Source organism: Triticum dicoccoides, chromosome 3A, assembly GCF_002162155.2.
Source record: "Triticum dicoccoides isolate Atlit2015 ecotype Zavitan chromosome 3A, WEW_v2.0, whole genome shotgun sequence".
In the NCBI taxonomy this organism is placed as follows: domain Eukaryota; kingdom Viridiplantae; phylum Streptophyta; class Magnoliopsida; order Poales; family Poaceae; genus Triticum; species Triticum dicoccoides.
In genome coordinates, this window is record NC_041384.1 from 89,170,507 (window position 1) to 89,193,012 (window position 22,506).

Here is a 22,506-nt window from a genome sequence, read left to right on the forward strand (position 1 = left end):
GTGTTGGGGAGGGGAGGGCTGCGCCTTGGAGGGTGGTACGGCTGCCCTCCCCTCACCCCTCTATTTATAGGGGGGAGGGAGAAGGGGGCCGGCCCCCTAGAACCCATCTACGGGGGGGTGTGGCGGCCTAGGGGAGAGGGGAGAGGGTGGCTTGCCCCCCAAGCCAAGGGGGGCGCCCCCTCTAGGGTTCCCCCCTCAACCCTAGGCACATGGGCCCAAGGGAGGGGGTGCGGCCAGCCCACCAGGGGCTAGCTCCCTGCCCCACGCAGCCCATGTGGCCCCCCGGGAGGGGTGGCCCCTCCCGGTGGACCCCTCGGAACTCTTCCGGTGGCCCCGGTACAATACCGGTATGACCCCGAAACTTCCTGGTGTCTGTTTGACAACTTCCCATATATAAATCTTTACCTCCGGACCCTTCCGGAGCTCCTCGTGACGTCCAGGATCCCATCCGGGAATCCGAACAACATTCGGTAGTCACATACTAGTCTTCCTAATAACCCTAGCGTCACCGAACCTTAAGTGTGTAGACCCTACGGGTTCGGGAGACATGCAGACATGACCGAGACGCTCTCAGTCAATAACCAACAGCGGGATCTGGATACCCATGATGGCTCCCACATGCTCCTCGATGTTGTCATCGGATGAACCACGATGTCGAGGATTCGATCAAACCCTGTATGCAATTCCCTTTGTCAATCGGTACGTTACTTGCCCTAGACTCGATCGTCGGTATCCCAATACCTTGTTCAGTCTCGTTACCGGCAAGTCACTTTACTCGTACCGTAATGCATGATCCCGTGTCCAACACCTTGGTCACATTGAGCTCATTATGATGATGCATTACCGAGTGGGCCCAGAGATACCTCTCTGTCATACGGAGTGACAAATCCCAGTCTCGATCCGTGTCAACCCAACAGATACTTTCGGAGATACCTGTAATGCACCTTTATAGTCACCCAGTTACGTTGTGACGTTTGATACACCCAAGGCACTCTTACGGTATCCGGGAGTTACACGATCTCATGGTCGAAGGAAGAGATACTTGACACTGGCAAAGCTCTAGCAAAACGAACTACACGATCTTTTATGCTATGCTTAGGATTGGGTCTTGTCCATCACATCATTCTCCTAATGATGTGATCCCGTTATCAACGACATCCAATGTCCATAGTCAGGAAACCATGACTATCTGTTGATCACAACGAGCTGGTCAACTAGAGGCTCACCAGGGACACATTGTGGTCTAAGTATTCACACGTGTATTACGATTTCCGGATAATACAGTTATAGCATGAATAAAAGACATTTATCATGAACATTGAAATATAATAATACTTTTATTATTGCCTCTAGGGCATATTTCCAACAGTCTCCCACTTGCACTAGAGTCACCAATCTAGTTACATTGTGATGAATCGAACACCCATAGAGTTCTGGTGTTGATCATGTTTTGCACGCGAGAGAGGTTTAGTCAGCGGATCTGCGACATTCAGATCCGTGTGCACTTTGCAAATCTCTATGTCTCCATCTTGAACATTTTCACGGATGGAGTTGAAACGACGCTTGATGTGCCTGGTCTTCTTGTGAAACCTGGGCTCCTTGGCGAGGGCAATAGCTCCAGTGTTGTCACAGAAGAGTTTGATCGGCCCCGACGCATTGGGTATGACTCCTAGGTCGGTGATGAACTCCTTCACCCAAATCGCTTCATGCGCTGCCTCCGAGGCTGCCATGTACTCCGCTTCACACGTAGATCCCGCCACGACGCTCTTCTTGCAGCTGCACCAGCTTACTACTCCACCATTCAACATATACACGTATCCGGTTTGTGACTTAGAGTCATCCAGATCTGAGTCGAAGCTAGCATCGACGTAACCCTTTACGACGAGCTCTTCGTCTCCTCCATAAATGAGAAACATGTCCTTCGTCCTTTTCAGGTACTTCAGGATATTCTTGACCGCTGTCCAGTGTTCCTTGCCGGGATTACTTTGGTATCTTGCTACCAAACTTACGGCAAGGTTTACATCGGGTCTGGTACACAGCATGGCATACATAATAGATCCTATGGCTGAAGCATAGGGGATGACACTCATCTCTTCTTTATCTTTTGCCGTGGTCGGTGACTGAGCTGTGCTCAGTCTCACACCTTGTAACATAGGCAAGAACCCCTTCTTGGACTGATCCATTCTGAATCTCTTCAAAATCTTATCAAGGTATGTGCTTTGTGAAAGACCTATGAGGCGTCTCGATCTATCTCTATAGATCTTGATGCCTAATATATAAGCAGCTTCTCCAAGGTCCTTCATTGAAAAACACTTATTCAAGTAGGCCTTAATGCTGTCCAGAAATTCTATATTATTTCCCATCAAGAGTATGTCATCTACATATAATATGAGAAATGCTACAGAGCTCCCACTCACTTTCTTGTAAACGCAGGCTTCTCCATAAGTCTGCATAAACCCAAACGCTTTGATCATCTCATCAAAGCGAATGTTCCAACTCCGAGATGCTTGCACCAGTCCATAAATGGATCGCTGGAGCTTGCATACTTTGTTAGCGTTCCGAGGATCGACAAAACCTTCCAGCTGCATCATATACAGTTCTTCCTTAAGATGCCCGTTAAGGAATGCCGTTTTGACGTCCATTTGCCATATCTCATAATCATAGTATGCGGCAATTGCTAACATGATTCGGACGGACTTCAGCTTCGCTACGGGAGAGAAAGTCACGTCGTAGTCAATCCCTTGAACTTGTCGATAACCCTTAGCGACAAGTCGAGCCTTATAGATTGTAACATTACCATCCGCGTCCGTCTTCTTCTTAAAAATCCATTTGTTTTCTATCGCTCGCCGATCATCGGGCAAGTCTGTCAAAGTCCATACTTTGTTTTCATACATGGATTCTATCTCGGATTTCATGGCTTCAAGCCATTTGTTGGAATCCGGGACCGCCATCGCTTCTTCATAGTTCGAAGGTTCATTGTTGTCTAACAACATGATTTCCAGGACAGGGTTGCCGTACCACTCTGGTGCGGAACGTGTCCTTGTGGACCTACGAAGTTCAGCAGTAACTTGATCCGAAGTACCTTGATCATCATCATTGTTTTCCTCTTCAGTTGGTGTGGGCATCACAGGAACGGTTTCCTGCGCTGCGCCACTTTCCCGCTCAAGAGGTAGTACTTCATCGAGTTCTACTTTCCTCCCACTTACTTCTTTCGAGAGAAACTCTTTTTCCAGAAAGCATCCGTTCTTGGCAACAAAGATCTTGCCTTCGGATCTTAAGTAGAAGGTATACCCGACAGTTTCCTTAGGGTATCCTATGAATACGCATTTTTCCGACTTGGGTTCGAGCTTTTCAGGTTGAAGTTTCTTGACATAAGCATCGCATCCCCAAACTTTTAGAAACGACAGCTTAGGTTTCTTTCCAAACCATAATTCATACGGTGTCGTCTCAACGGATTTAGACGGTGCCCTATTTAAAGTGAATGTAGTTGTCTCTAGAGCGTATCCCCAAAATGATAGCGGTAAATCGGTAAGAGACATCATAGACCGCACCATATCCAATAGGGTGCGATTACGACGTTCGGACACACCGTTTCGCTGAGGTGTTCCAGGCGGCGTGAGCTGTGAAACGATTCCACATTTCCTTAAGTGTGTACCAAATTCATGACTTAAGTATTCTCCTCCACGATCTGATCGTAAGAATTTTATCTTTCGGTCACGTTGATTCTCTACCTCATTCTGAAATTCCTTGAACTTTTCAAAGGTCTCAGACTTGTGTTTCATTAAGTAGACATACCCATATCTACTCAAGTCATCTGTGAGAGTGAGAACATAACGATATCCTCCGCGAGCCTCAACGCTCATTGGACCGCACACATCGGTATGTATGATTTCCAACAAGTTGGTTGCTCGCTCCATTGTTCTGGAGAACGGAGTCTTGGTCATTTTGCCCAAAAGGCATGGTTCGCACGTGTCAAACGATTCATAATCAAGAGACTCTAAAAGTCCATCGGCATGGAGCTTCTTCATGCGCTTGACACCAATGTGACCAAGGCGGCAGTGCCACAAGTATGTGGGACTATCGTTATCAACTTTAAATCTTTTGGCATCTACACTATGAACATGTGTAATATTACGCTCGAGATTCATTAAGAATAAACCATTGACCATCGGAGCATGACCATAAAACATATCTCTCATATAAATCGAACAACCATTATTCTCAGACTTAAATGAGTAGCCATCTCGTATTAAACGAGATCCAGATACAATGTTCATGCTCAAACTTGGCACTAAATAACAATTATTAAGGTTCAAAACTAATCCCGTAGGTAAATGTAGAGGCAGCGTGCCGACGGCGATCACATCGACTCTAGAACCATTCCCGACGCGCATCGTCACATCGTCCTTCGCCAGTCTCCGTTTATTCCGCAGCTCCTGCTGTGAGTTACAAATATGAGCAACGGCACCGGTATCAAATACCCAGGAGTTACTACGAGTACTGGTAAGGTACACATCAATCACATGTATATCAAATATACCTTTGGTGTTGCCGGCCTTCTTATCTGCTAAGTATTTGGGGCAGTTCCGCTTCCAGTGACCCTTCCCCTTGCAATAAAAGCACTCAGTCTCAGGCTTGGGTCCATTCTTTGACTTCTTCCCGGTAACTGGCTTACCAGGCGCGGCAACATCTTTGCCGTCCTTCTTGAAGTTCTTCTTACCCTTGCCCTTCTTGAACTTAGTGGTCTTATTGACCATCAACACTTGATGTTCTTTCTTGATTTCAGCCTCTGCTGACTTCAGCATCGAGAACACTTCAGGAATGGTCTTTTCCATCCCCTGCATGTTGTAGTTCATCACAAAGCTCTTGTAGCTTGGTGGGAGCGACTGGAGGATTCTGTCAATGACCGCCTCATCTGGGAGGTTAATGTTCAGCTGGGTCATACGGTTGTGCAACCCAGACATCTTCAGGATGTGCTCACTGACAGAACTGTTTTCCTCCATCTTACAACTGTAGAACTTGTCGGAGACATCATATCTCTCGACCCAGGCATGAGCTTGAAAAACTAGTTTCAGCTCTTCGAACATCTAATATGCTCCGTGGTGCTCAAAACGCTTTTGGAGCCCCGGTTCTAAGCTGTAAAGCATGCCGCACTGAACGAGGGAGTAATCATCAGCACGAGACTGTCAAGCATTCATAATGTCTTGGTTCTCTGGGACGGGAGCGTCACCTAGCGGTCCTTCTAGGACATATTGTTTCCTGGCAGCTATGAGGATGATCCTCAGGTTCCGGACCCAGTCCGTATAGTTGCTGCCATCATCTTTCAGCTTGGTTTTCTCTAGGAACGCGTTGAAGTTCATGTTGACATTAGCGTTGGCCATTGATCTACAAGACATATTTGCAAAGGTTTTAGACTAAGTTCATGATAATAAAGTTCTAATCAAATTATGAACTCCCACTTAGATTAGACATCCCTCTAGTCATCTAAGTGTTACACGATCCGAGTCGACTAGCCCGTGTCCGATCATCACGTGAGACGGACTAGTCATCGTCGGTGAACATTCTCATGTTGATCGTATCTTCCATACGATTCGTGTTCGACCTTTCGGTCTCCGTGTTCCGAGGCCATGTCTGCACATGCTAGGCTCGTCAAGTTAACCCTAAGTGTTTTCGCTGTGTAAAACTGTCTTACACCCGTTGTATGTGAACGTAAGAATCCATCACACCCGATCATCACGTGGTGCTTAGAAGCGACGAACTGTAGCAACGGTGCACAATTAGGGGAGAACACTTCTTGAAATTTTATAAGGGATCATCTTATTTACTATCGTCGTCCTAAGTAAACAAGATGCATAATACATAATAAACATCACATGCAATTATATAGTTGTGACATGATATGGCCAATATCATTTAGCTCCATTGATCTTCATCTTCGGGGCTCCATGATCATCTTGTCACCGGCTTGACACCATGATCTCCATCATCATGATCTCCATCATCGTGTCTTCATGAAGTTGTCACGCCAACGACTACTTCTACTTCTATGACTAACGTTTAGCAATAAAGTAAAGTAGTTTACATGGCGTTATTCAATGACACGCAGGTCATACAAAAAATAAAGACAACTCCTATGGCTCCTGCCGGTTGTCATACTCATCGACATGCAAGTCGTGAATCCTATTACAAAGAACATGATCTCATACATCACAATTCATCATTCATCACAACTTCTGGCCATATCACATCACATGATCAATCGCTGCAAAAACAAGTTAGACGTCCTCTAATTGTTGTTGCATCTTTTACGTGGCTGCAATTGGGTTCTAGCAAGAACGTTTTCTTACCTACGAATCACCACAACGTGATTTTGTCAACTTCTATTTACCCTTCATAAGGGCCCTGTTCATCGATTCCGCTCCAACTAAAGTGGGAGAGACAGACACCCGCCAGCCACCTTATGCAACTAGTGCATGTCAGTCAGTGGAACCGGTCTCACGTAAGCGTACGTGTAAGGTTGGTCCGGGCCGCTTCATCCCACAATACCGTTGAGCAAGAAAAGACTAGTAGAGGCAAGTAAGATGACAAAATCCACGCCCACAACAAAATTGTGTTCTACTCGTGCAAAGAGAACTACACATAGACCTAGCTCATGATGCCACTGTTGGGGAACGTTGCAGAAAATTAAAAAATTTCCTACGGTTTCACTAAGATCCATCTATGAGTTCATCTAAGCAACGAGGTCAAGGGAGAGAGTTAGCATCTACATACCACTTGTAGATCGCGTGCGGAAGCTTGCAAGGTGATGATGTAGTCGTACTCGACGTGATTCGAATCACCGATGACCAAGTGCTGAACGGACAGCACCTCCGCGTTCAACACACGTACGGGACGGGAGACGTCTCCTCCTTCTTGATCCAGCAAGGGGGAAGGAGAGGTTGAGGAAGACAGCTCCACCGTCAGCACGACGGCGTGGTGATGGTGGAGAGGCAGTACTCCGACAGGGCTTCGCCAAGCACACAACGGAGGAGGAGAGGTGTTGGGGAGGGGAGGGCTGCGCCTTGGAGGGTGGTACGGCTGCCCTCCCCTCACCCCTCTAATTATAGGGGGAAGGGAGAAGGGGCCGCCCCCCTAGAACCCATCTAGGGGGGGTGCGGCGGCCTAGGGGAGAGGGGAGAGGGTGGCTTGCCCCCCAAGCCAAGGGGGGCGCCCCCTCTAGGGTTCCCCCCTCAACCCTAGGCGCATGGGCCCAAGGGAGGGGGTGCGGCCAGCCCACCAGGGGCTGGCTCCCTGCCCCACGCATCCCATGTGGCCCCCCGGGAGGGGTGGCCCCTCCCGGTGGACCCCCCGGAACTCTTCCGGTGGCCCCGGTACAATACCGGTATGACCCCGAAACTTCCCGGTGTCTGTTTGACAACTTCCCATATATAAATCTTTACCTCCGGACCCTTCCGGAGCTCCTCGTGACGTCCAGGATCCCATCCGGGACTCCGAACAACATTCGGTAGTCACATACTAGTCTTCCTAATAACCCTAGCGTCACCGAACCTTAAGTGTGTAGACCCTACGGGTTCGGGAGACATGCAGACATGACCGAGACGCTCTCAGTCAATAACCAACAGCGGGATCTGGATACCCATGATGGCTCCCACATGCTCCTTGATGTTGTCATCGGATGAACCACGATGTCGAGGATTCGATCAAACCCTGTATGCAATTCCCTTTGTCAATCGGTACGTTACTTGCCCGAGACTCGATCATCGGTATCCCAATACCTTGTTCAGTCTCGTTACCGGCAAGTCACTTTACTCGTACCGTAATGCATGATCCCGTGTCCAACACCTTGGTCACATTGAGCTCATTATGATGATGCATTACCGAGTGGGCCCAGAGATACCTCTCCGTCATACAGAGTGACAAATCCCAGTCTCGATCCGTGTCAACCCAACAGATACTTTCGGAGATACCTGTAATACACCTTTATAGTCACCCAGTTACGTTGTGACGTTTGATACACCCAAGGCACTCTTACGGTATCCGGGAGTTACACGATCTCATGGTCGAAGGAAGAGATACTTGACACTGGCAAAGCTCTAGCAAAACGAACTACACGATCTTTTATGCTATGCTTAGGATTGGGTCTTGTCCATCACATCATTCTCCTAATGATGTGATCCCGTTATCAACGACATCCAATGTCCATAGTCAGGAAACCATGACTATCTGTTGATCACAACGAGCTAGTCAACTAGAGGCTCACCAGGGACATATTGTGGTCTAAGTATTCACACGTGTATTACGATTTCCGGATAATATAGTTATAGCATGAATAAAAGACATTTATCATGAACATTGAAATATAATAATACTTTTATTATTGCCTCTAGGGCATATTTCCAACAATCACAGCCCCCGAGGTGGCGTCCAACCGCCCATCCTCGATCGGCGCGGTTGGCTCCGAACTAAGGGTCAGAGCCGATGCGGTGTGGCCTCCAGGGCACTGTTCGGCGGCAGAGCTAGATCATGCTCATCGTGACAGTGCGGCGCGCTCGGTGGTGGTTTGAGTCCGTCGAAGATCAAGTCCCCGCGGATGTCAGCCGTGTAGTTTAAATTTTCGAATCTGACCTAACGGCCAGGGGCGTAGCTTTCGATCTGCTCTAGATGGCCAAGTGAATTGGCCCGCAGTGCGAAGCTGCCAAAGACGAAGATCTGTCCGGGGAGAAAGGTCTCACCCTGGACTGCATCGCCATTGATAATCGTAGGAGCCATTGGGCCTGACGGCGACGGCACAGAGGAACTCTCAATGAAAGCATCAATGTCGGTGTCAAAATCGGCGGATCTCGGGTAGGGGGGTCCCGAACTGTGCATCTAGGCCGGATGGTAACAGGAGGCAAGGGACACGAAGTTTTACCCAGGTTCGGGCCCTCTCGATGGAGGTAAAACCCTACGTCCTACTTGATTAATATTGATGATATGGGTAGTACAAGAGTAGATCTACCACGAGATCAGAGAGGCTAAACCCTAGAAGCTAGCCTATGGTATGATTGTTGATGTGTATGTTGTCCTACGGACTAAAATCCTCCGGTTTATATAGACACGGGATAGGGTTAGGGTTACATAGAGTCGGTTACAATGGTAGGAGATCTGCATATCCGTATCGCCAAGCTTGCCTTCCACACCAAGGAAAGTCCCTTTCAGACGCGGGACGGAGTCTTCAATCTTGTATCTTCATAGTCCGGGAGTCCAGCTGAAGGTATAGTTCGGCTATCCGAACACCCCCTAATCCAGGACTCCCTCAAGCATGAAAAGGAATTTGTCTCGTGTGACAGTAAGAAGAAGAATGAAAATGCAAGGAGTAAATAAGAATAAGAATAAGAATTTTTCTTATGATATGATGATGAGACAACTGCCAAGAATGCATGACTATTTTACTCTGCGTAAGAATATGCATGTCTTGTTTTCTGGTTATGGATATTGTATAGTACTGCATATCTTTTTTTTGTAATATAATGCTTACCAAAGGTTTCAATATTTTGCTATATTTTGTTATGGATATGGACTTTGAGAGTTTGTTTACCTGGCACCATTCAGTCAAGTAGCCATTCATGTGAACTTTTATTTTGTCCATATGAAAGAAAAGGACCATATGGTCTGTGGCCTTTTCATCCATCATTTACACTGTGAATCCAACACCAGTGGTGCTGCTTTGTTTCTGTGATCACATTGTGGTGCCTGGCACATTTGCCCCATCACTTCGTTACCCCTTTCTCCTGAAATGTTGATTAATTTCCGTTTCGGTTAAGATTGGGGCACTCCTAGATCAAGAAAATTAGCAAAGGTCATGCCTAATTTTCTTGACTTAGAAGGTGCCCGATTCTCAACAGAAACAAAAATTAATCAGCATGTATCTTGATATCAACCAATAGTAGTGATCTAGTGCTTTAGTGGTTGGATTAGTTTAGTATTTTTTTTCACACACTCAGACACCCTTGCTTGCCATGTGTGTGAGAGAGATAGTGAGAGGATACAAGAAGAAGGGGTTAGGAAGATGCTGCCTGCTCATCAAAGCTAACCATCTCCCCTTTTTCACCCCTTTTCCTTTGTCTTTTGTGGTTTGCAAGGAAGCTACTGCTTTCATCCCAAAACACCTAGCAACAATACACTAACAGGTTCCATCCCAAAACACCTAGGCAATATCACAAACTTCTATTTGGATGGCCATGCTAACCCTTGACCATAAATACTTGAGATGGATGTAGCAGGCTTAAAGAAAGAAATGTTTTTAGGCCAACTCGACTGGGCCTGGCTGAAAATGCACAAGTCATCGGACGCAAGAGATGATGTAGTTTTGAATTATGAACGTAGGAAATGTCGTCATCGGACGATGAAAGTCTCCCGAGGGAGTGCGGCTGGTGCCACGACGATCGAGGTCTGTGCGACAGGCCTCACCTGGACGATGATCGGCGCTTCAGCATTAAGCTTGAGGAGACCTTCGAAGTTGAAACGGTACACAATGACGACAAGTGTTTTTTTTCATAATTAAGCATGACTTCAACTATTTCAACGTGTTATTTTCATCTTTTACAATTCGAGTATAGCTTATCCCATGCCATGCAAGACGCTGTGTCTTGGAGAGTATGGATTTTAAAGACCATGAAAGTTATTATGAAACAAAGAAAATTCACCTAAGAACTCATCATGATGTGGATTTTGAAGTAAATCTGTATAATTCTAGGAGCGTAACCCATTTTGGTTGCAAAAATTGGGAAGCATTTTGCAAGATGTATGGTTTTGATGAGGGTATGCTTGTCACCATGAATCTTGGTGATCCTGACATCGACAAGACAATATGGACATTTGGGTCCTTGTTGATACGCCTCCAATTCTACCGCTATGTGAGTTTCTCAAACATAGTTAATTATTAACTAATTTATATTATTCATCTCTACTCCTAATATCTCAGTTGGTAGGTCGCGTTCCGGGTTTAATTTTCGTCCCACCTCACCTGGTCTTTTTTGGTACCTGCTCCCACCTCCCGCTCAGCCGCGATGAAACAAGAAAAACCCTCAGGGCCGAGTCCCACATCCGCCCCCACGCGCCTAACCTCCCTTCGCACCCATCTAACACGAACAAACCGGCGAAAATTAACCAATGAAAAAAAACCTGGCAAAAATTAACCAACGAAAAAAATTGCAAACCAATCCCCCACACGTACGAGCGAGGTCTCGTGCCCTCGAGCGAGAAACAGACACCCGAGTCTGTGCCTTCATTCGCCCGCCGCCGCTCTTCATCCCTTCACCGCCGCCGCTCCATCCCTTCGCTGCCGCCCTGGCACTAATCCGCCACTGGTCTCCACTGATCCGGCCTCCACTGATCCGGTGCATGTCCAGTTGAGGACCCTCCGCCGAACGCTTCCAGGATCCGGCGCCGATCCCTTCCAGGACCCGTCGCCGAAGACGTCCAGGATCCGGCTATCCCTTTCACCAGCCGCCGCCGGAGGCGTCCAGGATCCCGTGCCAAAGACACTCACGTCCAGGTATCACATTTCAAACAGCCATATCATGAACTGATAAGAAATTAGGTATAATGTTACAGCCATCACATTTCATACACCCACCGCCAGTTCCATACTGCAAAGTAATACCAGTTCCATATGCATCACATCACACTGCACCTTCTATGTAGAATATGAAGATCTTGCAAGCTATCAGCCAACCAAAACTGCAAAGTAAAACAGCAGCACGTAAGGTTCAGAATAAGTAAAACAGCTAATCTTTTTGCATTTTTCAACCATAACCGAAATAACAAATTGACCAAACATAATAAGTGAAGCAAATGTACAGAGAGAATAGCATGATTTCGTGAAGCAATGGTTTAGCTATAGTGTCAACCAGGAAAGCAAATAGATGCACTATGCATTTTGGATCAATGAGACATTTGGAACCATGCGATGGATGCACCTTCTATGTAGAAGCAATTAGGATAATCTTAAGATCTCGCAAGCTTCCAGCCTAGCAAAACATATCTCTGACAAAACTGCAAACCATAAGGTTCAGCACGTGCTGTTTAGAACAAGTTCACACGGAAACACAATAAACAGGACACTAATCTTTTTACATTTTTCAACCATAACCGAATTATCAAACTGAGACAACAAAATAAGTGAAGCAAATGTACAGAGAGAATAGCAGGATTTTGTGAAAAGATGGTTTAGCTATAGTGTCAACCAGGAAAGTTTTTCGCCGAACAATAAGATGCACTATGCATTTTGGATCAATGGTTTATAATAAAGCAATTGCGCTTAGTACAAGGTAGATCCAAAAAGATACACTAAACCAGAAAAGTAACCTGTTCCATGATAGTTAAAATGAAACCAGAAAAGTAACCTGTTCCATTATAGTTAAAATTAAAATTGGAGCATGCAAATTATATGGCTTTCACAGATCTGAAGAAAAGGTTTAGTTAAAATGAAGGGAGCAAAGGATTACCAGAATTATAATGGAAGATGTATGCATGATAAACATTTAAACAACAGTTTGTAGGCCAAAATAAGTAATAATCCAGTGAGTGAGTGCATTGATGACACATACAAAACATCTAATCTAAGGTTGATTGTGTTAATTACCTATATTTTTATTGGCTGCAAAAGTTACAACTTACTAATCTAAGGTTGTAATGCATGCAGTTTACTGCCTGTGCATTGTCGAAGACACAAACCAAGAACATTGTATGAAAAAGAGAGGACCAAACAAGTGAAACATTGCATTACAGATTTCAAAACTGTAGAAAACAAGATGAATTTGTTTATAATAGTCCCATCATCTTATGTCTGTGGGAGCATAGATGGAGCTATATGCCTTGACCAATTTCCTAATAACACAATTTTCCCGAGTATTATAGCATCACGGTTAACAAAAGTGATGTCTGCACTCGGCTCTAGAACAAACAGATTTCATAATAGGTGTTCTACTGAGCAAGGAAACTGATTTCAGAAACCAGAATTTCCATGTTGACAATATATGTGGTCAGGCATCAAAACAGTTTGAAAGTTAGTGCATTCTTTATCCTTAACATGCCGACCGGTCTATTTTCTTGTTCCTAGATTTCCTAGCTAAATGTGTATAGTTCCTTTCTGTCAGCTAAACGTCAATATGTTGGATGATGTTGTGGAGAGGGCCACCGAGAGGGGGTTTGCATTTCCAAAGTCAAAGGTCGCCATCGCCTTGACCTGCTTGGACCTCCTGACCTTTCACAACGCTCAAACAGGAAACACATGTTGGAGGAGGAGACCACAGGCTAATTGTAAGCATCAACTATTTGTTAGCTATCAATCTTGTCCTTTGAGCATCTATACCTTATTTCCTAAACCATTATGCATGAGCTTTGCAGGATGATTTGGATCAGTGGATCAGAGGATGACATGAACAGGTATTTCCATTCAATCATACCCAAAATGATAACGTATACCCTCACTTAACATGCATGTGCTTGTGTGGAGTGCCTGCAAAATTAATAGCTCAAGTCTCTCAACATGCAGATGTGGAGAGGCTTCTCCTAGCGTCATTGCAACTGTGATGTGCATTTCCTTGCTTTCGGCTCTAATCAAGTTTGTAGCGTCTGGGAATGTGCATATGAAAATCCACACGTAATAGTATTGTAATGCGATTTGGCTGCTATATTTTTTTCACACTGGTTTCTAAAGATGTTCAAGTTATCTCATATAATATATCGAATTATAATGGATAAGTTAAGTGTACATACTAATTTGAAGATCCTTTTGCTGTCATACACATATTACTGCAGGACCATAGCGGACCATTGCAATGCGGCAAATCAAATCTCAATACTCGGCACTCTTCTATGTGGATCAGTAAGTTGTTTATCTACTTTCACTTTTAAATTGCTTGTTGAACACACTTGATTCACTTTGTGCATGTTATTTTAATCTTGCTAAGTGCATACAGAAAAAATTCTACTTGCCCCTTGTCATGCACAAAATCGAATAAACATTGCAAATTACTTTACGCGAATCTGATCCTGTAGTTAAATATTATTTGGTCTAAGAAATGAGATGAAGTTTGTCCCTAGAATATATAATGGACTGAAAACAAAACCCAAAATGTGGCAATTCAAACACCCAAAATAAATTACTTGCATACCTTATTGAGATGATTTTTTTGAAGTTTATGCGTTTACCAGCTTGGTGAATGAATCACTTGAGCTCATTGTACTTGTCTCACTTCTCACTCCAACTGACTTCTTACTCCTGAAAGTAAACATAATTGAAGGTCAAATAGTATACACAGGAATAAACACATCATTCATCTACTTTATATTTCCTAGATTCAGTGTAGTACAAAGGTATAACCGAAAAAAGTAAATATGCCGAGTCAAGAAAAAATGCAGATAAAGAGAATAGTAAAAGACAGAGCTTGCCTAAGAAGTAAGACTGCTTATGAATGTGAGTTGTGACAGAAGAAAAGCGGGTAGGTATGCAGGGGTGATTTATTACAGGTGAATAACCACATAATGAAGAATATATTTTAGTAGAGATGAAGAATGCCTACATCTGTAGTATCAGTCCTTTATTTTATCCATATTAGTAGGGATCTCTACTCCTAATGTCTCAGTTGGTAGTCTCCGCGGTTAATTTTTGTCCCACCTATCATGGTTTTTTTTCGTCCCTCATCCCACCTCACTGTTAGCCGCGTCAAACCCAAAAAAACACGTCCCGATGCCCCCATGCAGTACAGGGCCGCACCTCCCGTCGCACCCATCTACAAGCGAAGGAAAAAGAACCTATGAAAATTAACCAACGAAAAAAAAACATACAAAAATTAACCAGCAAAAAAAAACCTAAACCAATCGCACGCACGACTCTCCTGTCCTCCACTCGCACGCCTGACTACGCCCGACTCACTGCCCTCGTTCGCGGCCGCCCTCCATCCCTTCGTTGCCGCCCTCACACATCAAGATCCGCTTGAGGAGACGTCGCCGATCCGTTTAGAACCCACCGCCGATCACATTCAGGATGGAGGCGGTGATCCCCTTCTAGAGCCTCATGCCGATCCCCTGATCCGCCGCTGAACCCTTTGAGGTCACGTCCATGATCCGGCGACGATCCCCTTCAGGAACCCTGAGCCGGCGCTGATCCCCAGACAGCGAGGTATTATTTGAACACAGCTTACACATATATCATACAGCCATCGCATGTTCAAATATCCACATTATGACAAAGAGACATCTGTTAAGAACCTATATTTAACACACCAGAATGGAAAGGGTGCACTCTACATATGCACTATTGTTCGTTGCAAAGATTGTTCCTTGACTACATGTTTCACGTTCCAACAATGTATGTATGTCAATCAGTACCAAGTAGAACCATCGACAGCAAAATCACACCTTCCAGTTATGCATGTAGGTAGTACAATACCTTGCCAGGTTGGGAGAAGAAAACATCGTCAAATATTTGACCTGAAAGAATGTTTTGAATCAGTGTGATGCTTATCCAGAATCCACGGCCACACACAAAAAAGATACTTCCAAAGAAAGTTTGCACATGCAACGCACATCTTCATTTTCATATGCCTGAGTAAACCATGACAAACATGCACTAAAAGGTGGGCATATGGTTTGTATATTTTATCAGCACTATTTTTTCACTCGCTCTAAAAAGGTTAATATATATATAGTAATTTCCTTTTCCCTTTTATTTCTTAAACTGCTAATAAGATCACGACTCATCAAGATTGATGCTTATTCATCTCATTTTCACTTGATCAATAAACGCAAAGCCCTGTTCATATCAGTACACTATCATGTATTTCATTATATGTAACCTCATCACGTGGTATCTCATCTAACTTGATCACATGGTTCCCAAAAAGCAAAGTTTTATTTCAGTTCAAAGTTTGAATTTTGCAGGAAAGCCAAGCTTCTGGATATAAGAGCATAATGAAAGTAGAAAACATTTACAATTTCTGAACCTTTCACCTCTGATATGTATGAAAGGAAATAAAGCTAGGCAATACCTTTCTAGCTGCGAGTTTACATTGCTGTTCACTTTTTGCTCCAGTGCAAACCTGATAACACAGCAACGGTATACTTTGCATCAGTATGTAATTAGGAGGATACGACCACTAAGACAATAACTCTCTGGTATAACTATCAAATTCACTTTCCTGTAAAATGTTAACAAAGGCCACTGAATCAAAACATTTTTGTAGGTTTCCATTAAGGTGAATGGAATCAACTGATACCCAAGGAATTTTAATTGAAGTATAGTATCAATCCAATCTCGACAAATCTTTGCTTAACTTTTCAATGGCTGAATAGAGGGACTTTCTACTGATTAAAAAGATTTAATTCTGACATGTAGATAATAAGAAAAATATGTAGTGAACCCCAAACACTTAGTGTCCATGGGGGATCTGCATTGAATTTCAACACTCAGCTGACTACAACATGAATATCTACTCATATGCGCGTACAGTATCAGCTCCAACATCATTAGATAATCAAACTACAAAAGAACATATTCTGCATCAGATGTACATGAACTTGGCCTTACCATTTTTCCTGAAGCAGATATCAATGTGGTAGTTTTTGGTTCTCTTATCCGCATGATAACTGTAGCAAACCATTGTTCAAAATAGAATGTCAGCAAAGCAAAGCATAATATATATGCTTCTGAACAGATTTGCATGCATCAGAACAACAAAAGACAGAGCAAATGTCCAGATTTCACATATGTGCATTTCACATTGACAAGCCCATCTATTTTATGCCTAAAAAGAAGGCCAGGTGATCAATTTAAAAACGGCATTATCAGTTATGCCTACATTGTTCCATTTTCCTCACCTCAGACTGACAGTGAATAGGCACATGATGATCTTGCTTTAGTTACTGCATGCATGTGGTTGTCGTTTACACCTGAACTTGATTGCCTAAAACCCAATAGGAAGTTCTGATTTATTGTCTTCTACTCCCTCCGTCACAAAATAAGTGTCTCAACTTTGTACTAACTTTAGTACAAAGTTGTACTAAGCTTGAGACACTTATTTTGGGACAGCGGGAGTATTATTTTAGTCGTTGTTTAGGTGAACTCGGCTTGCGTTCTTGTTTACATTAATCTTGAGTTAAAGCCTTCTATTACAGGAGCATTGTATTTTGCTGGAGATTAATGCCCATATAGTCAAATGCCATGCCAGCTTTCAGGGTGTGATTTAAATTGAATCTAAAACAACCTTATCAGGGTTCCTATAGTACTCTGTTTGTTTTCAGAGGAAGTGATCTCAGAGGAGTGAAAAATGCATGTAGCAATGTTTCAGAACAAGGATATGCATTGTCCAATGCTTAACTGGTTTCATTCACTAATATAGAAAAACTGTTGCATCTGTTCTCTCCCGACATATCTGGACAGAATCAATACTTACCCAAACATCTGATACCCAACCCCTCCATCGAACTAAAAACAATCCCCCGCCCCCAAATGCCTTCATTAAAAAGGAAATAGACAACATGATATCCGCACCCCGCAATCACAGAAACAAAAAATCGCTACAACAGATAGGCCTACGCACTCGCGTGTCTCCCTCCTCTCTCGCTCGCTCAACTCGATCCCCACACCACCGCCTCCGCCGCCCACGTCTCTTGTCTCTCTCAAGACCCAGCACCGCTCCCCTCTCTCCGGCAATCGCCAACGCGCCCTCTTCGCCCATGAGCATTCCTACCGCTGCGACCACGACAGCAGCCACGCTGCCCCACCACGCAACACTTGCATTGGACAGGGCCGGCCTTGGGATCAATCAAAGTAAATTATGTAGCCTCGTACTTGGAGGAAACGGGTGAATATTCTGCAGGTGCTGTCGCAAGGGACAGCAGAGGGCATGTTGTTATTTCTATCTGTCAGAATACGTCACCTAGCCGTAGTGTTGAGGAGGCCGAAGCAAAAGCAACCCTTATTTGGTTGCACGCACTGTCGAGGGTCTACAGGAGCCCCGTGATTTTGGAACTTGAGTGCCAAATTCGGATTAAGGAACTGATGACAGGGAAGCAGTCCCTCTCCCCCTGCTATGGACTACTAAGAGACATCAAGCAAGCACCGACAAACTTCTTGGATCATAGTATCAGCAGTGTGGGGAGATTGTGCAATGCCCTTGCTGATGGGCTTGGAGCGTTGGCCAGGAATTCGGAAGACCAGGAGAGGATTGCTGACGTACCGGACTGCCTCACCCGCTTATGATCTCTGAATTTGTGGTTTCAGCAGAGTAGCTTTACTACTCTGAATCTCAAAAAGAAAAAGGTTGTGCCTCTCCGTGGGATAATCATGGCAATTTCAAGGGGTAAAATTCAGGGGGGATTACCTGTAGGGTATGGAGCCAACGGCGGCCGCGTTAGACCCCGACCATCGAACGCGGAGACGGCGCCCCCGCCGGCCTCAAAGTTGTCGTCGCTGTCTGCTTCCTCGTCCTCGAAGAGCCTCCATGGCGCCGGACCCCGGCCACCCCCGCGTCAAGCCACCGGCAACCGAAGCCAACAAGACCTCGCGCCCATGTCCCATGAGATGAGCCCCTCCTGTGGTCTTGCGCCGCCGTCGTCCCGCGAGTCACAGGCCACCTCGCCGGAGATGAGCACCGCCACGGATCCGGCCAGAACGGGACCGAATTGAGCACCCACACCCGGATCAACGCGTCCCTGTGTCTGTCGTCGTCGGATGCGCCGCACCCAGCTCGTGGGAGCTCCAAACCCCGCGTTGCACCTCTCCTGCATCCCCAGCCTGCACTTATCCCCGTGCTCGAGGCCGCCGCCATTGGGTCGCTCCTCTTACTTGAGCGTCCGTCGCTATGGACCTATCGTCCTCCTCCAGCCGAGGCCGTCGCGGGACCAGCCGTGACCTTCGTCGTGCGGCAACCACCGATGCATGCGACAGATGCGGTGGTCGGTGGGCAGAGTCGCGTGGTTGCGGCAGGAGCTTGTGGTCACGCGCAGCGGATGCGGCGGGGGAGGGGAGACCGGGAGAGGGGCGAGAGAGGTTGAGTGAGTGGAGAGGAGAGGAAAGAGTACTGGGGGAGATAAGGTTGCGTTCCGTTCGGTGCCGAACGAAATAAACTTTTTTTTTGAAATTCCTAATTTTTTAGGCTTAGATTGGGTGCTGGTTGGGCCGTGCTGGATAGCTAATTTGGGCTTTGGATCGGCAACGTTTGCTCTACGAAAATAGATAGATAAATAAAGTATATATACCTCAAAAAAATAAAAAATGTATATATATTAAACATGGTTCATAGCCTATATAAATAATTTAAAATGATTTAGGAAATTTTAGATGAGTACTTATTTATATATGAACATTATTGTTGGTTGCTTTCCACGAGAGATATGCAACATCTTTTTTAATAATATGAAAAAGCTGTTCTTTTTTACAAAATAAAACAGTTGTGTTAGTTTCACTTTTATTATTATTATACACTATATATGTTTATATGATGCAGTATAAAATAGCGTTTATATTTCATGAGAGATAGAAAGTGACGGATTCCGACATACGCACTGGTGTAACGATGACAAACCGGACTGAAACACCACGAGAGGAGGTGCATATAGCTAATCATTCTTTGTATGTATGTTAAACATGATAATACAAAATGTGTATTTTATATATATATTTTTCTCAAATATAGGAGACATATATATGGATTTTGGAGATGCACAAAAAGAATCCATCGACAAGGGTTCTGAAGTGACGTCGTTGAAAGGGGTCGAATATTCACGAGTTTTTTTTACAACATAATGATGCAGAAACGGTGATATCTCATAACAAACCCAAAAAATGTCAATTTAAATGTTATCGCACAAGGTATTTTTCAATATTATTATTGATCTTTTCTTTGTCATATTACCTTTTGTATTCCACTAATTTGGCTCATTTTTGTATCATGTCGACAATCTATGTTTATACCCCTAGAGATATTACAGTCATCGTATCAATCATGTCTGCCCCCAAGAAAACCAAGTTCGTGGGCATCGCAAGTGAAGTGGACTTCAGTTATTAATTAATTACTAGATCGGAAGCGCGCCAAGGCGCGCGTTGCCTGGCTCAGCACAGTGACCCCAGCGTCTAAACCCTCAACATAACAAAGCATTTAACCAAAAGAAATTAGAATAACCGCTTAGAATAAATGTGTTCAATATATATCACAAACACTACAAAGATCTATCAAGAGCAAGGTATAGTTTCTTCCCAAGATAACTGATTTTATTATAGGGCATACAGATTAAATATGTACCAAAAGCGAACTATAGCTGTTGCCCAGGATAACCGCAATTTCACTACAGATCATAAGGCAAAATTTGTACCAAAAGCTAGGCACAATGTTTGCCGAGGAAAACTGATTTGCATCAAATAATACAAAACATAAAGACATAGATTCTATAAATATAGCCAGGCAATTCATACCAGCAAGTGTAAGAATAAGTGTTACAGGAGATGTTGTATCTGCTCATAAACACAATGAGATAACAGACAATTGGAAACGATGCTCTAGAAACATCAATATCTACGGTACTTTATAATTGATCATTATTGATAACTCTACTTCCTCTTTCCAAGTTCTGAGGCGAAGCTAATGCAATTAGTAGTGGACAATACTTGACAGACTTCATCATCCTAATGATAATATGGAAGCTCTATGGATAATATTAGAATTAGCTCATGAACTTAGCCACTATGCAAGCTATACAAAATTCAGATAGATGGCATGTTGAGATTGAAAACAAACCAGTAACACTGGGCCTGTAGAGAATAAGTAGAAAAGATTGCACTTAACAACTAAGAGATCCAAATAAGTATGCAGCTAAACGAAGAAACTACCTGCAAGAAAAGATGATGTAGGTTAGGGCAACATATGATCCACTTGATACTTGAGCAGGAAAAGGATGGATACCTATGTACAACTGGAGTAACTTATCTCATACGATGCAACGGTAGTATTAAGAGAGGACTGTGTAATTTGCCTTCAGATTAACAATGTATGGGGGTTATTTGGTTAACTAATTACAACTGCATGTCACTGAAATTACACTTTCTATATAATAAATTAATAATCCACACCCATATAGATAAATATGCAATTTTACATTCCCATGATTTAGCTACCTTTGGATCCTCAGATAGGAAGTACAATGAAGTATAGCTGAGGTCTTCACAGCCAAACTAAGAAGTACAATGACATAATAGAAATACAAAGCACAATAGGAACCATTGATTTCTGCTATGTGATGATTAACGGATCATCACATGAACTGTTAGCATGATTAGTTGTCTTGTTTGTGGGGTGAGAGTAAAAAATCAGAACCATGGTTATCTAAGAAATTCATATGTTTCTTCAAACCATAAAGAAATTCATATGTTTCTTCAAATCATAATTAAATTCATATGATTTTTCAAGAATCAAACACTATTCTTCAAGATTGTTCACCTAAGATCTAGGAGAAGTGTACTCTAAACTGAGGCAAATTCAGGTGCCTAATTCGAAATTGTACTTCAAACCATACCATTAAAGCTTTCAGGACAGAGATCTTTGTAAATCACCTTTTACATAGCACTGGTCTAGCTCTCTAAGCAAGTACTACTCTATGGTTCTGTTGGTGCATATACATCTAAGGAACATGAATTAAAGCAGTTTATTTCTATAGCATGGATCCTTTCATTTGAAGTAGAGACGCACATGAATTTTAGCTATTGCATGTGAGGATAGGCGTTGGGCTTGGGGACGCAAGGTAAGGAAATACCTCAGGCTGTAGTGGATACGCCGGGTCGCCGGCATCGATTTCGTGGCCTGGCCACAGACTATCCCCACCATGATCCGGGTGACCACTGTGAGCACCACAGGTACCTAGATGACAAGAGAGGTGGAGGGCCGGCCTGACCAACATGCAACAATAAGAAAACAATTTACTACATTTAGAATAAATTTAGAAAGAACCAAGAAGAATGAAAACCAGCAAAAGTTGGCATTGCAAGGAAAGAAAATTCTGGTGATCATTTAAGAAACATGACACTCACATTTTAGTCAAATTCAACTTGGAAGAAGCTGAGAGCAATCGTTCCTAAAAGTGAAATGTCATACTCGCTAAGATTTGAATTGCCCAATAGGATCTATATTTCAATGGAACCAACGACCCTAATAACATTTCTTAAAACAACAATTGTAAATGAAAAGATATCATTTATCTGAAATGACAATTTAGAACCAAGATCTCAAAGATGTACAGTTTGGCTACACATTAGACCTGACGCTCAGAACTATGCAAGGAAAGTACACACTAAAAAAACCAAGCATCATAGAGCTTGGAGAGAAACATATATTTCTATGCAATGGGCGAGTACATAAGCAGAAACATGCAGTGTAGGACAACAAGCCTATGAAACAAATAAGTTGTCTCAACAATGACCTTGGCGACAAGAGGTTGCGCTTGCCAGCATTCCTAGGAAAATATTTCTGA

The 22,506-nt window shown here is 43.8% G+C and overlaps 1 pseudogene; it reads right to left on the minus strand.

Annotated features, from left to right (window-relative positions):
* Window positions 1–11,539: 11,539 nt before the first annotated feature.
* Window positions 11,540–19,072, minus strand: LOC119267311 (annotated as a pseudogene).
* Window positions 19,073–22,506: the final 3,434 nt, after the last annotated feature.